This window comes from Mycteria americana, chromosome 1, assembly GCF_035582795.1.
Source record: "Mycteria americana isolate JAX WOST 10 ecotype Jacksonville Zoo and Gardens chromosome 1, USCA_MyAme_1.0, whole genome shotgun sequence".
Lineage (NCBI taxonomy): Eukaryota > Metazoa > Chordata > Aves > Ciconiiformes > Ciconiidae > Mycteria > Mycteria americana.
This window is the reverse complement of record NC_134365.1, coordinates 143,392,224-143,409,294: the sequence shown is the minus strand read 5'-3', so window position 1 is coordinate 143,409,294 and position 17,071 is coordinate 143,392,224.

The following is a 17,071-nucleotide window of genomic DNA, read 5'->3' as shown; positions in this document are numbered from 1 at the left end:
CCTTAATACATGACTGAGAAAGGTGATGGATACAAATCAAGGAGGATACACTGAAATTCATATTCTTCCTTATGTTCTTTTTTCACTCTTTTTGCTCTTCTTTTCGCTTAGCCATTGTGGGATAATGGCTGAGGTGACTTAAAAATTAGAACTTTTATTCACACTTTTAGGTAAGGTACAGCATTGAAGAAGCTCCCCAGGTGGAATGCGGCTGACATGTAAGGAATCCATGGCATGGGAGTTCCCTAGGCCTGCAACCTTAGATGTTGGTAACGCCAGGGGAACTTGGTGTGCTGACTCTAAGAGGCGCTGCCCGGAGGGTGGAGCGGTGTGGAGATGCCGCGGCCAGGCTCTGCAATAATAGGGGAACTTAAAGGTGTCAAAGAACTGATAAGCTGCATATTTACTACCCTGGGCCAACAGCCTGCCACGTTTTTGACAAAATGCTGTCCTTTTGGTGAACTTTGCTCATTATAACATCATTATAATACCAAAACACACCTCCATCCCAAAAGCTACCCGCCTCCAAGGTGCGACCACCCCTCACTGAGCTTGCGCACTGAATTTTTCTAGCTTATACCTTTAAAAGCAAAGCGAGAAAACTTTATACCAATCCTAAACAAAGGTATGTATGACTAGAGTCACTCAAGCTCCACCTGAAAGGTGAAAGATAGTATAAAATGACTTAAGAGAGAGACTGTTAGGGAAGACACCATCGCGTACCACTCTGACCTCTGGGATCAGTCGACAGGCTGAGCCTCTCGTCGCACCCATTGGGATGCCTTTGGGTAAGAGTCGAACACTTGGTTATACCAAGTGCCTCCCCGGGAAACTTAGAAATCTCTCTCTCTCTATAGAGTCGCTTTATTATCTTTTAACGTGTTTGTGTCTGGCCGTGTTACTCATATTCTTGATAAACGCATTGTGTCCGGCCGTGTTATATACATGTTTGTGTCCGGCCATGTTATTCATACTCATATTCTTGGTATTTGTATGTGCTTTGCAGACAGTTAATTTATCACCGGTAATCCAAAGAATCTGTGTGTCTGTTGCTCTAATAAACTGCACTCTTCACTGCTCTGGCCGTGATAGTTCCTTCAACACGACCAGACTGGGGGGTGTAAAAATTAATGCTGTCGCCTTAGCGAAAGCCCTGAACCAATAAGTGGCTACACACACAGTCCTTAGAAAATAAACCGTTGACCAAGTCTGAGACTAGGACTGGACCTAGCTGCACCTAGACTCCTCTCTGAGAAGGAGTTTAGAAAGCAAGGGGGTCCTGTCTGAACCTCGTGACTCAACGGGAGGGTTCCCCCCCCCCCAGCCACTCCTCAAATTCCTATTTGTATGCGACAGTAACTCTTAACGCAACAGCCATAGGGTAGTGTCTGTGTCAAAGTACAGTGTAGAAATGCAGTTATTTAGCAGTAGGAAGTAAAGTAGTTTGGTTTCTTCCTTTCTGGGGAAGATGAATTAAAAGTCTGGCTGAAGAAAACTGAAAGGGATTTGTATAGAAATAAAGAAATATTTCTACCTGCTGTTCATTCATACACTTTCTCTGTATTCTGCTACAAAGCATAAAGACCCCGAAGGCAAGCCAGGCAGTCTTCTTTCTCCTTTCAAAAGCATCAAGAAATCCAGGAGAGCTGATATTTTCAAAACAACTTGTAGGTCCCATGTGGGAATTTATTCTGTTTTGTCTCTAAAGAAAAACTTCTCAGTAGAGACAGAAAAGGGGAAACATTTCCATGAAGCTTTGGCTTTTATAAAAAAATGAAGGTGCCAGGTTATCCAAGTGAAGTTAACCTCAACCATTCTATGATCCTGTGATTCTGTGAAGTCCGCAGCAACAGTCTGTAGCAAAGAGTAGAGTATACTCTTCCCTAAAAAGTGGAGTATGAGTATTTTATTAGGGAACAGTTTTCTGCTTTGAGGATAGTCATTAAGAGTAGGTTCAAAACCTGAAACATAGATGTGGAGAAGAAATGGAGAACAAGCAGAGCAATTACTTCCATCTAGATACAAATATTTCATCTCCTTTTGCCCTCAAACCAGGTTGCTTGGAGAATGGATGATTATTTAGCAGTGTTTCCCACTTTTTCTCTTAGTTTGATATGATAAAAGTTATGGTCATTTGTTTGTTTCCTGCTGTGATTTTATATTTTGCTGGCAATTTAATTTGAAGGCAAACACCAAGGCAATTGAAGGGCTCAGGGAAGAGATGATGTGTTTTACTCCTGAGAGAAGATAACTTTAAAGAGTGAAAATTCACTGAAAACTTGCTGAAATAGCACTAAAATAACAAAATAGGAAACAGCCCCCTTAAAAAAAAAAAAAAAAAAAAAAAAACCACAACGAAACTGAAACAACAAACAAACAAAGACCACCACCACCAGGCCCCCCCCCCCAAACCATACGATATCATACATGGTGCCAATTACAGTATAGAGGAATAGCCATGTAACAGTGAAAAGGAAAAAAAAAGCAGAGATACAAACTAATATCAGTACTGCTGCTAAATTGAAGAGAAAAATATGTGGCAAACACAGCCCTTACATGTCTGGTTAGGCTGACTTTGTACCATGAAAAAAAAAGGAAAAAAAAATCCTTGTTGAAAGCTATGCAAGTTGTCCATTGAGTTTCATGTTACTTTTATAGATTAATATGCATCAATAAACTATACATTTCTTGGAAAGTAGCCTAGCTAAAATTGTTTCAAGTATCGCAAATTATCTTTAAATTAAGACAAATATGGTGGCAATGATGACACAGAGGCAAAAACTGGTCTGAGAATTGCAGTACTATGGGAACTAGCATTTTCAGTCATTTGTTTATACTGCTTTCAAAGCTCAGAGTAGAGTATAAGCAATTCTATTATCTTGATTAACAGTAAGTAGATAACAAAAACAGCAAAAAAGATATCTGTAGTAAAAACATACAAGAAAGACTTGCTGTGACAAATCTTCGTCTGCCATAAATAGACAAAGCTCCATTCAATTCAATGGAGTGATTTATTCTATTTCAGTATCACTATCAGAAAAGGTACTGTTGCTCTTGCTTACACAAACTGGTTTTACTTTGCTCCTTTTGTTCTGCTTCTATATTAAATGCTATAGAGGCATAAATGTCTATATTAAATCAAACCCACTTTTCAACTTCTGTGAAATAAGACGCATGAAGTGAAAATGTACTCTAGCTGATGAGGACAACTATTTTTCTAGATGTCACCCATGTCACATAGGAAACACTCAAATTCGTGTTTCATTGACAATTATTTATTTATTGCAGATTTAAATAATAAGAAAAAAATCTCACTGCTCATTTTGAAGCAAACATACAACTCTCAGATTAATATCATGTCATATGTGATTTTTCCTTTTTCGTCCAGTTTGAGGTTTAAATTAATTTATTTTTCAACTCAGTTTGATGAGATACACCAACTACTGCATGTCTTTTTCCCTTTATTCTTTTGTGAATTGTATTGAAGCTGTTAAGAATGTGCTTGTGTGTAAGTCATGGTACAATATGAGTTTGTTAATATAATGTTATGAGTGTGATTGTGTTTCTTTGGTACAACATTTTACTCTTTTATTTATGTTGTTTAATTCTTTGGGCCAGATGAGCATGATTTGCTGATTGTGTACAATCCACAGGGTAAACTGAGTAAATTACTAGTGCATTTATCTTGGCCTTCTTTATGCCTTATGCTGTTTAAAAAATAGAAAGCTGATTTTACAAAGTATAAAAAAATCAAAGTCACTCTGATTTCATATTTTTCAAAGATAACCAAGTTTTATTGTTTTATTTCTGGAAAAATATACTGAAAATTTCAATATGAATACAGTTCAGTGAAAAATTTCTAGTATAATAAAAATTCAATCATTTTATCATTCCCCCTTCCCTCATTTTTTTTTAAATAGAGTAGGAAATTCTTACAGACAATTATGTGTTATTTATATGTGAATTGAATCTAAATGGTGAAATGTAGACTCTGACAGAAGCAGGCATATATTAAAATCTAAAGTGACATTTAATTTGTATTTTGTCTAATCTTGTGATTTTTGTTATTTCCCTCACATGTGAGTCACTCCATTTTACTATGAATTAGAAAAAGTCAGAATTATGAATATGTATCCAACTAAGAGATTTCCTGTATAAATAGGAAACCTTTCCTATATAAATAGGAAATCTTTGATGAATTAACCAAAAAAAAGTTTTGCTAACACTGGAATAAATTATTCTTTGATGCCAGTAAAATAATCTGAATAGCTCTTTGAGAAAGAAAATTTTTCCTGGGGCTTCATTTTCTTTTCTGAATGTGGTGTTTCTATAGTACTTTATCTAGCAAGGTGCTCATAAAACTGGGTGTTGTTTTGTAATAATCAATCAACATTGTTCCCAATCTTCAGTGACAAATTATGACTCAAACTATTACATGACTTAAAACTGGAGACTTAGTATGTAAGTACCACTTCTAGTGATATTTTTAATAAAAAAACTAACTGCCGAATGTCTTTTAGACAGAAGCAACTAAATCCTGCAAATACATGATAAATACTGTCTTAACTGTAACTTTCTTGCTATGGATAAGCTAAAATTCAAATGTATTATGAATATGGCAACAGCAATTATTTTTTTCAGGTTCTAACAGAGAGGAAAAACACACAGAAAAGACCTCAGTTTAAAACGATAAAGAAACTACTATGCATTTGTCTTATCTTTAAGAGAGCATGAGTATTGTTCTTGGTTCAGCTGTGCTGAATTCAGTGGAAATGTTGCTATTGCTTTTAGAGGGAAGAGATTTAGACCAATATGCACATCTGTGATTAAAGAACTAGTGGAATTAATGCTTTGCAGAAGAAAACATAGTGCTTTCCAAAGTTACAAATGGGCATCTAACACTTGCAGGCTTTATGTCTAAATGTTATTTGCTCATTTGACCTTGTATGAGAAAACTTGTTATGATAGCTGAGTGAACTAAAGGAAATGCTTTCCACAACACTTAATTGTCTTCAGGAGTGAATTTGGATGTGAATGCTTGCAGTCTTTTCATGTTAATTAATTCTGAAGCACATTTTAAAATGTAATATAAAAAGAAGCAGGGGTGGGGGGAATAAGGTATTTTCAAAGAAGTCCAATTTAAGGAACTATGGCTTTCATCCTCTAAGGGAGCTGGGGGGGAATTTTCTCAACTACAAATGGTGTCCAGAGAACCCTTGACAGACTACCACAGGGTTATTGGCATGTCTTCATAGTGTAAGGTGCCTCTTCATACCTGAGGCTGTTATTCTTAATTCAGTCCTTTCTCTCTGGTATAGTGTTTCGCTATTGCACCATCTGTTAAACCTTCTACTGCTTGAGAATGCTTGTCCAGGTAACTGAAATGAGAGTTGTGATTCCAGACGTACAAGTCAATGAATTCTTCTCCCAGAAATGGTCAAGAGAGGAAAGGGTTGGTTTTGCTCCTCACAGGTCATAGCAGTGGGAAGACAGTGAGCAAGCCAGGACAATACAAGTCACATACATTATGTCCAAACTGCCTCTAGATGTATTCCTAAGTCTACATTCATGCTCTATCTGGCTCCCCCCAGGCTCAGGATAAAATGTGTACCTCCATGTGTGTGCACAGAGGAGGAAGAAGAAGGGCAGGACGGTTAAATACTAGTTACATAGCATAGCCTAGTGGGTGAAGAACATTGCAAGATGGGAATCTTGTATCTTGGGGTATTTTTGTTCTCAGAGGAGTGACAAAATGAAATACAGTACAGGAAGCAGGAGCCAGATATTTCCTCTTCCACCTAAACATTCCACAATTAAGTATTAGAAAAGAAAAAATATATACTTGAAATGGGAATGCTGATTTTATTATTCACAGAGTGTGTGCTGGAGTAGCTGGCTTTCAGTAGTGGATAATGTAGAAGATATTATAATGTTCTGCAGCTTGAGAAAAGAATGGACTGTGATGATGAAGACACATTAAGGTATTCTTCTCTATGTTTAGAAGAAAAACTCTGAACAGAAGACAGTACCTTATTTTCTAGAATGAACAAAAATTACTTTTTCATCTTCTGGTTGCAGTCACTCACCTTTTCCATGGAAAACTCAGAACTGTACAGTTGTGGACTCACCAACCTTACCCATATGCCACTACAGCCCACATGTTACCAGAAGAGATAAGAAGAAAGAATTAAAACAGTCTGTATGTTCTAGAAAATCCAGAACTGACACGACTATATAATTTATAATATGGGAATGCATGCATTTTGCACAATATTATTACATTTGCACCTTCTCACAATATCTACTTTTCACCAGCCTCTGCTGCCCATCACTGCTATAACTATTATGTACACATTACACAGATTTATAACACAGAGATTACACACTTCTGCATAATATTTCTCCAACAGGTACATAAACGTAAGAGAAAGAATGCAAGGACTTTTTTCAGCCCCATTGTTTATCTGTGGTTATTGTATTTATTTCTAGTCTTCTGTTCTTGTTTTAGTTGTGTATAATATTTTCTAATAGTTATCTCCCTCATGATCTCTCTCATACACTGTATTTCATTCTTCTGCTTTGTTATGCATGGCCATTATGGCATGCCTGTAAATATAAACCCTGCTTTCACCTATTCTGGGTTTTTGTGTCTTAGCTCTTTTGTATCCTTACCCCTGTCCCAATACCAGTTTCTTTTTCATTGTGAAATCTCAACACAAATACAGAGCTCACAGAACACTGCTTCAGAGATACTTGATACAGGCAGTCCATGACTGTAACTTCCATTTTCAATTCCTCTTCCAAAAGTCCTTGTGGTCATTTCAATTACTGTTTGTGGAACGGGCCACTAGAAAACTGATTCATTGAGTATGAAAACCATAGAGAAAGGCTACTGGCCTGCCTAGCCTGCTCTGCTGAAGACCATGCACACTCAGATTTGCCTGCTAGATGAAGTCTGTGCATTTCTGGATGACTCTTTTTGCTTGATGCCAGGGAAAACCACTACAGCTGTAATGCCATGAAACGATCCAGATGTTGGTGCGGTTCTTGTCCCACTCTGCATACACTTATGCCTTAAAGCCTCCAGGCTTTAATGATGCAACTCACTGTTCCAATCAGAGCTGGGCATAAATATGATTTTTTTTTTACCTTCTGCAAGTACATAAACTTTTGTGCTTACAGTAGTCTGAAAAAATATTGGACATCTACATTAGCAACTCAGTTTTCATTATTGAAAATTAATTCTTTACCTAAATGCCAAGTTAATCTTGCCCTCTCAATTTCTCCATCAGTTTTATCTCTGGCTCTACAAACTCTAGACCACAGCCCTTCATCTTTTGTGCTCCAGCACCTCTTTCTCCAAGCACAGTGCCATATTTATTCTGCTCCTACCTCCTTCATAGGTGCCTCTTCTCTCTGGGATTCACTCTCCTTTTATGTCTTGCCATTCTTCCTCTTCTTCTTGATAGCTGAATGACTGCAGAGTGACAGAACTGCAATGACACTCTCCATTCTCTATTCCATTACTCTTTATTCTTAGGTTGGGTATTATTAGGGTACACAGAGCAGAAATCAGAAAACTATTTCTTCATTCACAGGTGTAGATAGCTTGAAGGATGGTTGCAGTTGAACCAGGATGGAGCAGTCCTGAGCTGCTGAATGCTTTCTAGTTTTCCTCCTTATTCCCAGCCTGAGCAGCTGAACAGGAAGAAGGAACTCCACTTGCCTGGTACAATAATCTTATTCATTTATAAACAAGGAAGCAGTCAGTAAGAGGTGATTTCCTAAACCACTAAGACTGTCATACTAATAACTATATTTCCTAAATCTGCAATTACTGTGCTCTGAAGTATTTAAGTATCAGCTATTTGAGTGTGTACATCATCTGATTTGTTGATATTAAGTGTCATGGAAAAAGCTATTAATAAAGACAGAGAATTAAAGAATATCTGTGTTTTCCAAATACTTCAACAGCAATAAAAACATTTTCTTTATGGGAACATACATTTCTGAACATCTGTTGAGAATGCTTTTCCATTTCATGTTTGCAAACTCCACTTTCAGTTTACAAGGACTGTTTTCACTGCCTCCTTTAAAACAATGTTATTATCTGCTTCCCCTTCATAATTACTAAAAGATAAGGAGCTTTAATAATTTCAGATTATATTTTTCTGATAGGGCATTGGGTTATGAAAAGCAGACCTAACAACTATGTTTACATCCAGATACAGAAGTTCTGATTTTCTTGGAATGTCTTATAATAACTAAATAGGTTTGCTTTTCTTCTAATTAACTAAATATTACCTTTTAATTAGAGGGTTTTTTTTAATACATATAGATGCAATATATATATTTTTGCTTCTTATTCTACTATTGCTAATGTGTTCTCAGGGGCTCCAAATAAGATATCCCAGAAATGTTTAAAGAACTTCAGAAAATAAAATATCTCCACAGCAGAAACTTTGCCTTTTGAGGGTCAAATCTTCTTTGCCAATATAGAATAATTTTCATGACTTCAGCTTTTATGTGAGGCCTTACAATACTTCACACTTTTCACATATACTCATGATTAAAGTCATCAAGTATTTCTTACTTTTACTAACCACCTTGCTCAGTTCTTATTTTGATTTCTTTTTGATTACCATTCCTAATTATTTTATTCAATATACCTCAAAATCAGTTTTGAAAAAATTAGTCTGATTAAAACATTGCAATAAACAATTTTATGCATGCATGGGAGATTCAGATATTCAGAACAAAATAATGATCAAATTGACATAATTCAACTGTTCAATAAAGAAAAACAAATATTTTCCTCAGGTTTGAGAACATCCCTGTTTAATTTTGTTGCTTGATTTGAAATACTTCATGCAAATCGCACTTTTAGCCCCTCTAATCCTAAAATTTTGCATGGAGAGATAGATTTGCTAAAATGAAAAATAGGACATTTTGCTTAATCAAGATAATTTGATGTTCTGACTCCCTCTTTCACAACTGCATTAAAAACTCAATTCAGCTATATTACTTTAGGTTACTCTTCTTTTTTCTACCAATTCTCAATAGATTTTTTGGGTTTTTTAATTCATGCAATTTCACCAAGATTATAAAACATGATAACTCTATGTAAACAGCTGTTTGATTCTTTAGACTAATGGGTGATTTTATAGAAATTCTTTCTTCTAAAGATTTCACATGTATAGGAAGTCTTGAGAGCCTTTAAAAGTTTAAGCTAATGATTATTCATCAGATAAAAAAGAGGAAAAGAGAAATGAGATTTAAAATATCATCTTTAAACACTATTAATTTAATCAAATTTAATCTCTATCTTATTCAACATGGAGAATCTATTTTAAAAATGGTTCTGTTAATTTGTACTTCTGAAGACCATAGAAGACCTGTCTTTAGATTAGTGGCTACCACATGTGATGCGGATTGGATTCAGTATTAGGTATAAGTTTTGTTTTTTCTGAGAGTAGGATGCTTTCTATAGTTTTGTCTTTCATAAATATGTAAATATTTTGGATTGGGTTTTTTGTTTTGTTTTTGCAAAAAGATGCTGTTGCAAGTTATTTTATGGATTGAAAGAGGTATGTTCCTACATGCATTTAAATTCGGAAAATGTCAAAGTTTAGGCTTTGTAGTACATGATGAGATATCGTAGGAGTTCTCTCATTTGATCTGATATCAGCATTGTCATGAAAGTATGGAAAGCATGTGTTGTTCTGTGTCCCTTTCATAGTTAACACAAGGGCTTATATTCAAGACTAAAATAATAAAAAGCTCAGCTTTGACATGAAAATCCTCACTATGTCTGGTACAGAAAAGAAACCAGAAAACATACTTATCTGTTCCTTTTGCAGAGTGGAGTGACAAATCTGTTGTCCATGGCTGTAATATTTACTTAGAAGGTGTAAGCAGGGAAGAACCGTGCAATCTAACACTGAAATTCATAATTCATTCTCCCCAGATCTTATAATGAAAATAATTACCAAGGTGAGTAAAATAATGCTTATAAAAAAATTATGCTAGGCAGTGCCTAGATTTGATAACATAAAAGGATTATAATAAAATGAGGCATGCAAAAAATAGAAACACTTTAAAGTTGTGAAGCTTTTTTTTTTTTTACATTTTGTTGCATATGTCTGCTCCCAACATCCATAGGTGGCAGGCATTTTAGGTCAGTATTAGGAACATGTAGTATAATACAAAAGGTGCATCTTTTCCCACTAAAATATTTAACAAAAGGTTTCGGGTTCTAAAGTGGTCAACAAGTAAATTTCAGTGCACTACTGAATCCTTAAACCACCAGGAGCAGAATTAGATTTAATATTAAATGTATGCCTGCTTTATTTAAAGGAAAAAATAAAAGAAATATCCTTTTGTCAGTATAATTTGCTGTGCAAAGTCAATGGTGGGACCTGCCCTTTCCCTTTTCCATTGTGTTGAGGAGAATTTAAAAATTACTAAGTGTTTTGTAAATGGTTTTAGGACTTGGCAGTTTAGGATGCATTGTGGGACTGAAATCAAAGGCATCATGAACTGAATTTAGCAGGATGAATTAGCCTTGATGTGGTGGTAAAAGTCTATCATTTTATACCCATAGGCCACATTGCTAAATTGCTAGCCTGTTAAATACAAGAGAGACAAGGACTGGTGCCAGGGCTGTGGGAAAGTGTCCGAGAATGGTTTGCATCCACAAATCTCAGTGGTTTGCTTGGAGGCATGGGGTGCACTCCTAGATAATATATTTCCATATGTACCTTCATGCAAAAGGAATCCAGCTCATCTGCTCCAAGATCTCTTGTAATGAACACCAAAGTTTAGTTTGTGAGGAAAGTTTAATAAACGGGGATTGGGAGATTTCCTTTAACAGTATATTCCTGATCCAAACAAAAATACTAATGCAAACACACTTTGGCAGTCCAGTATTACTTCTTTGTCCTGTGCACTATTTTCTGAACTTTTATTCTCAGCATTATGTGCTTTCTGTTTCTTTTGTCTTCCTGGTTTCTGGTTTATACTTTTCTTCTTCCGAACTCCCTCTGACTTCAGTCGATCCAGGCGCAGATCACTTCCCAGCTCCTCCTCATCTGTCCTTGGTCAACAGCCACATTTCTTCTGTAGCTCCTGCCATCCTCCTGACTTGGCTTTGTCCATTCTGCATCACTTGCTTTTACCCACATTTGCGTAACCTCATTTTTCATAGATGAATGGGATTCATTCTTTTTCTCTGAGGAACAACTCAGGACTAGATTCTGCAACAGAACTATTGCAGTTGAGGAGTTATTTTCGCTGAGTGAAAATAGACAAGATAAGTTATCTTCTCACTTTTCCCTCAGTTACATTTGTGTGTGCATCTTCTGAACAAAATCATGTGTATATCTCTTGGAAAAAAGAGTGTTTAAAAGGACCAATACCAAAATACCTGTGAAATGCATTGGTATTTTTCATATGCTGTGACCCATAACTAATTGAAAACAGCTTTTATATTCTGACACTGAAAACTGGCAGAAAGGAATCAGATAATAACTATATATATATATGTGTCATAATTATATCTGCACATATAGACAAATGTAGAAATATGTCCCAGATATTTAAATATGTAACCTTGTAGATCCAAAAAAGCTCAGTTAGCAAGAGTTCCTACAAAGGTTCTGTATTTGCACATAAATCATCATGTTGGCTATTGAAATAATTGAAATGGTATATCTACCAAAAACCTTCTTTGCCCAAATTAAATATCCTATAAAATTGTATTGTTTTCATATTTTCACAACATTTCAAAGCTTGTAATGCAGAAACTGCTCTGAAACCAATTGCTAAAGTTGTGGAGGCATATAATAATCCCAGAAAAGCAATACGGTTTGGCTTATTTTTTTTTCATAAATTATAATTTTCTACTTTATAAAAAAAAGATAAATGTTCTTGTTTACCTCTTTGCATCAGTTTGCATTTGTTTTATAAGTTTCTAAATTCTTCCTGAGGAAAAAAAATTACAGTCTTAAGAAATGTCAAGTTGGATGAGACTCCACCCCATTAAGAAGGAGAAAAATGCTATTATACCTTTACTTTTTTTTCTTAACGGCTGGAAAAGAAAGCAATACAAAAAGTAATAATTAGTCATCTGTTTCAGACCTAAAGCAACTGTTCCTGTGAAATTAAAAGGGACAGTGCCATCTTACCTATTCATAAAGGTATCTTTTGGAAAACGTGAAGGAATTGACTTACAGTGATAAAGATCAGTAAGAATTCGACAGTTGTAAAAAGCTGTATGCTCAAACATGTTGTCTCTCAAACAACTTTACTGTCGCCTTCAGGCAATCATTGGGATGACTAAAATGTGTTAATTTTCCTGTTGTTAATTACTCTATTTTTAAGGAAAGCAGAGATGACAGTAAAACTCTACAAGTTCAGAATGTGTAAACCCCCCAGCTATTCAAAAAAGGCATAAAACCAAATAATTCCAGGTAACAAATAAAGATGAGATCAGATCCTGAGTTAAAAATGGAGAATTATGTTCAGTTTAGTACAAATGCACACATCTGTGCTTTGTAGTGTCTACCTATTCCTTCAGGATTACCTGCAGTCTCCAGATTACTAAGTGTGATTTGCCAGATTCATAAGGATTTTTGGAAATTGATGAAGTACTTCTAAACCTCAGTGATCTTATTAATAGAAATTATCTGCATTTCTGTTTTGTGGTTGTTATTGTCTTTCACATGGTACTTACGGAACAGATTTTTTCATTTCTTATCGGTCATCTATTAGTAAACTGCTGAGTGCCAAGGAAGTTTGTAAACCTGCTCTGCAAAGGTCACTGAGTGCAGTCACTGAGATATTATCATCACCCTGAGGAGATATTTTTTGTTTTTAATCCATGTTAGTCCCTAGTTACATGGCAGCCTTCTGGAGGAAGAAACAGTTCTCCACAGGAAAATTCACTACACGTAAGATCTGGATGGTGTGTAGGTAGCAGGAGCTGAAGAGGACCAGGTTCCTAATACAGGTCTCAGCTGTCCAAAGTTCCAACTTATACCTCCATTTTTCTTTAGCTGTGTGCTGCAGGTCTGAGAGCTGCTGGCAGTTGTTCCATGTGTCCTTGGCATATATTACTTCACATCCCACAGACTCAGCAAGAAAAGGTAAGTAACTTCAAACTTTTTATTGAAGCAGCAATTTATAGAGCTGTTGCAAACGAAACAGCGCATCCTAGCTATGTGCATATACACCTGATGATTTATCCTAGTGCCTCCATCAAAAACTTTCTTATTGTAAGTGTCTGATTTGGAGATATAATGACACATCTGCAGTTAGATCACAAGATTAAAGCAACGTGGAGTATTACTTCTCTTACACTTGCTGGAGCTTTAATTTTTAGTAATGAAATTTTTATTTGATTAATTTTTAATCACATTCCAACTGACTTTCTGCTAAATTAATGGTGCAGAATATACAATCTGGGGAGCAGCATAGAAATTTTTTAATAATCCCATTATAATGGGGGAGAGAGAGGCATTCAAGCCTCACAAATCAACTCAGCAAGTGACTGTTGCCCCATCTTCAGCAACTCCCTCACTGACCATTGCTCCTTGAGTGCCTCCATTGCCTTTTCTGCAGCTGGCAGCCCTACTGAAAACAGAGTAAGGAGCTTGGCTGGCTCTCCCTGAGTCCTGGGGAAAGCTGGCAGCACACTGCTCTTTTTCCCTTACTTCTTCCTGAGTGTCCTTCACTGAGAAGAGAAAATAATGCTAGTAATAAGCAAACAGTTCCTGTTCCTTGTTTCTTGGTCCCAGCTCCAGCTTAGAGGGACCTCTAACATATATCATTTTTCAGTGATTTTTGAGGGCTCAAGGTCCAGTGGTTACTGGAACACAGCATACTCCAGAGACCTTCCTTCTCTATATCCCCCCACAAGGAAAGTGAGGAAAAAAGTATATTTGGACCATAAACCCTCCATGGGCTTCCATATGCAAGATGGTTCTCCAGGCAGGACCTGCGCCTGGCTTGTACTGTCATTATTCCCTATTTATTGAGTCTGGCACTTTGCCTTTCTTGGAATAAAATGAGTTGAATGTTTCTTTTGTCATTCCCTGACACAAGTGCACATTTCACTTTACTGTATTATCTACCATGGTAGCACTGTTGTCTAGCTAAAGTAGGGCATCTTGGGATCTAATTTTATACTTCTCAATACTCAGATGAGCACTGTAGATTATGTTCAACATATCTAAATCCATATGGTACAGCATTATGACACATCATTTCTATTTAAAGTCCCATTATAATCTCATTATCTGCAGTGATTTCATTTGACTAGTCCCTGTAAAAATGTATCCTTTAAGATACTTGTCCTTTTTTCTGTTGGCCCTTCACACAGAAGAAATCCATCACATTATTTTAAGGTCATATCATATCACATTGTATCATATTTCTTCCTGTCAGATTCATTTAGAAACAAATTGTATTTGATTCCTATTTATTTTAAAAAATTCTTCCTGCAGTTTCTTTGCTGCTGCTTATAGGCATTCTTGAAAGCACTAACTCCATTAAAAATACTTTTGCAATATCATCTTAATTTCCCAAAATCCACAAATTCCACTCTAGCTTCTGAAGTGAGATACCCAGTGACTCAAGTGTACTAAGCACTCATGCAGCTGCACTTTATTGACCTGCAAATTGTTGCCTTTACAAAATAATCACTGGTGCAGGATACTAGAGCAGTATCAGCAGTTTCTATGAATTTTACCTTAGGTCTTGCTTACCTTTGACATGATGTAATGAAATTTTGATACAATGAAAATGGTAATTGTATTTATTTCCCCAGATATGTGAAACAAGTGCCCACCAAGTGGAAGGCAGTATACCATGAATTCTTGTCATACAAGGCTAACTGTGCCAGCCCCCTATTAGATTGCAATGATGGGAGAATCAGGAAATATGAATGACTTAGAAAGGTTTTCATGTTGTGATGGTACAGTGTAATTAGCTGTATCTAAACAAGAATTAAGAACAATGACCTCTTAGGGTCTGAGAAATCTTGCTGTGGAATAGAATGACAGACTAATTTAAATTATCTTTGATTAAAGATCAATATAGAAAAGGAACAAATGCCAGTGAATAATAACAATAATATAAACTGCAGAGTAACCGGAGAGCCTGGCTCCAAGCTGACACTTCCCACTAAGACATACACTATGTCAAACCAAAGCTGTTGGGCTGGCACAAAGTGTAGACAGACATAGAGATTGATGCATTTCAAGGATGATGAATACTGTCATGTAAATACTCCTTCAGTGGAACTTTTTAAACACTAAAAGCAGCAAGGAAAATGTCAGATGAAAAATGCTCTCTCATGGTCATACAGCACAGAATGGAAAAAATCTGGGGCCAAACTTAACTGTTGTGGCAGAAAAAAAACCCCAAAAACCACATGAAAACATATCTGTACCTCTTGGTGAAGTATCTGATGAAATAGTGGTAAAAGGTATGAGATGACATGAAATGAGTGAGGGCTGTGAGTTACATATAGCAAAAAGTATGACATCAGACATCAAACGCTGAAAAAAGAGAAAGTGGTCTCTAGAAATGCAATATTTTTAAAATAAAACATAGATGAAGTTCACTAGATTTTTGTGCCACATCTTTAGCTGTTGGAGACAAATATAGCTCTGCTCTCTAGTTTAAGTAAACGTCAATATATGCCAGTTCTGTGTCTGGCTTTTCCCTTTTATTTAAACCTAGGCTCTTGGGCATGGGACTACTCTGAAGCATTGGGATAACCTATAATCCCTGATAAAAGGCAGCAGTGTTAGAACTTTTTATGCTTTCAGTACTTGAGGGTCTTCATGTAGGAGTAAAAAAAAAAAAGATGTCATCCATTTCATTTCTCATTTACATAAGTGGATATTCCAGAAATGACTAGAACTGGCTGAAAATGTTTTGCTGTTCTTTGTGAGGAAGGGGTGGTAAATGAAGTTGGGAAAATGTAGGTATTGCAAAAATCTGTCAACTTTCCATTGAAAAAAATTGTATGTACCTAATTTATTACATGCTTATTTTACATTTGAATTGTTTGAATATTAATGCATATTCTCCTTAATTACCACTGTGTCTCAGGGGAGCTGCAGTTCACTTGGTTTATGACAAAATTCTTTCCCTGGTATGGACTTTGTGACTGGATTGGGTCTACATCATCCCTGAGTGATCCGGGCTTCTTTACCACAGTAAAATTTGGATAAAGTAATCTGGGTGGGCTATAAAAGACTGAGAAAGCATCACTGCCTTAAAATATAACTTTTAGAAGACACAGTGAGGACCTTGGTGGCCACAGTGGAACACCAAACAAAATGGTTTGAATCAAAACTTCATCCCAAAGTGAAATGTTATTTATTATGCTACAGCTCAAACAAGATGTTTAGACATTTCCAAACCCCTTCCTTATTTTTCATTTGCATTAATAAAAGGTTAATATCTTGCTTTTCAGGCTAATTTGAGGTGCTGAGAAGCATTTTAACATATTATGATATTAAATACATAATATCATAATTTCTAGTGGGATGAAAATCCCAGTTTTACCAGCTGCTAATGGCCTCTGGAGAGATTCAGGCTGATGAGGTTTGTGATGTCAAACAGCTGTAGATGAAAATACGAGAAACAATTGACAATAATTAAATAATACAAATGTAAAACTACAAATCTCAGACAAGCACATAACTGTCATGGCATTATTTCTTATGACTTTTATGTGATATTAAATACCATTAAATTGTCATACTCTTAGCAAAGTCAAAATAGGAACATACTAATCTGCAGATTTATATTTCAGACAGTAAAGAAATAAAACAACACAATACTTAGTATGAACAAACTTCTGAAGCTTTTCTGTTTTTTTAATGTGAAATTGATTAACTGAAAATAAGATAATTTATTGAGTTCACCCAGCAATTTAAGGTGAACAATTCACAGAAATGACACAATTGTAACTCCTTTTCTTGTGTATGAATTATCTCAGAGCAAGCTGTGGAATTTTGAAGTGTACCTGTAATTAAACATATTTGCTGAACAATTC